This window comes from Melampsora larici-populina (genome assembly GCF_000204055.1).
Source record: "Melampsora larici-populina 98AG31 unplaced genomic scaffold MELLAscaffold_34, whole genome shotgun sequence".
Lineage (NCBI taxonomy): Eukaryota > Fungi > Basidiomycota > Pucciniomycetes > Pucciniales > Melampsoraceae > Melampsora > Melampsora laricis-populina.
The window spans coordinates 600,866-602,875 of record NW_006768798.1 but is presented as its reverse complement, the minus strand read 5'-3'; positions in this window follow the sequence as shown (position 1 = coordinate 602,875).

Genomic DNA, 2,010 nt, shown 5'->3' with positions numbered 1-2,010 from the left:
ACGCTGGTACAAAGACCTGATTGAGTTCGATTCGAGAAAGGATTGAAAGAAAGGATTGAGTATCAACAATTTGCAAAAGTGAGGATGAGATGATTGGTTTATGTAGTGGGATTTTTCAGATCGAAGGGTTTGTCTGGGGATCAACAAACAAAAAAATCGTCCTTAATTTCACCTTTAATCAAACGCTTCATGACCTCTTTTGTCATGAAACGTGAAATTTTGTTTTTTTACAAAAATCGCTTTTCTACATGTAGAAAAGCGGTCACCTAGAATGCGCTTTCTGGAAATCCGGCCTAAGTGAACGCGGCCTAAAAGTTGGTTCAGGCGATTTGCAAGAGAAGGTGGAAGAGGATATTGATTTGGAACACGTTACTCATAAAACGATATCTTCGGCAAAGACTTTTGACAGCAAAATGGCGTTGGATTTATATGATAACGCGAACCAGCTGATACAGACTGGAGAATGGACCAACTTAGCGGCTTACTACGCAAATCGTTGCATTGTCACTCCGCTGAATAAATATGTCACTGCAATCAATGACGAGGTAATAGATAGTTTACAAGGAGATGTGTACCTCTCGGAATCGATTGACTCAAATGACGATACAACAACATGTGAACCGTTAACTCCAGAAATTCTCAACACGTTCACAATTCCGAACTTCCCGGTTCATTCTTTACGATTGAAAGCGGGAATGCCCGTGATCCTGTTGCGAAATCTGAACATGAAGCGAGGACTCTGCAACGGAACTCGGATGGTTATAACTCACATTTGCCGTAGGATACTATCGTGCCGAATCATCACCGGGAGTCGCGTTGGTAAATTAGTGACAATGCCGAGAATCAACTTGCACCATACAGGCGGCGCGGCCTGTCCTTTGCCATTTTACAGATTCCAATATCCTATTGCTCCGGCGTTTTGCATGACAGTAAACAAGTCCCAGGGACAAAGCGTAGATAACGTCGTAGTCTTTCTGCCAAGTCCAGTTTTCTCACATGGGCAACTTTACGTCGCGCTGTCGAGGTGCACTAGAGCAGACAAGGTATTGGTGTGCATGTCCAAAGATGTAAGGAGCGCAAGTACTAAAAACATTGTTTTTCATGATGTACTTTTGTAAATGCAATATACACAGTGATTGGTGCCTCGCACTGGTGCAAGCCTCCGCGCCCTGAGTGTCTAATACCCATACGACTCTGAGTTGATGCCGCGGTGACACTAAGTGTATTACGGGCTGAGCTCGCGCAGCCATCGGAGATGGTTATTATGAATGGCGTGGGGCGCGCAACATATCGTTTATGATCTAAACTCTCAAATTACAACTGTGGCAGTGGTCCGCCTTCAACGGCATCGCGGCGCAAGATGGCAGACGTGGCAACACGTTAAAATGGCTGTGACGACCCATGCAGACGAAGCCTAGGCCGAAAATTAAATCGCAGAAACATATAAAGCAAGAAGCACAGGATACTATACAAGAATGTGCGGAACCGATTTTTTTTTCACCCATAAAACTCTATTTAAACACATCATGAAACAAACAACGGGAATTCACAGTTGCGAACCATTGACTATGCGATGTAAAGGGGTTTTCGAGTTAAATGAAGAGGTGAGTGCCGCGCAAACAACATAATTTCATTACTCACACTGATCGAAAAACAGATTACTGCACTACGTAGGGGTGACAATGCTAGGGTAGCATACCGTTCTGAGAAAGTTGTCGAAGGAGGATTGATTACTTGCATTCCTTTCATAATCGTAGACGAAAGTGGCGAGGGGGACTTACTACTGGGTCAATCTTACGAAATGGAAGGTGTGATTGTGATGGACAACTTCACGGCCCGACAACTGTTCTTCGTAGACCGAAAACTGCTACTCCCGGAACAGACCGCGAGGTCAGTGAAGCCGTTGAATGCCGACATAGTAGAGTTTGAAAATCGGGGTGTTGTACTGTCGAATCTCAGAGCCAGTGTTGAACCGGGCACGGAGAATTTCTACGTAACATGTATCAGGCA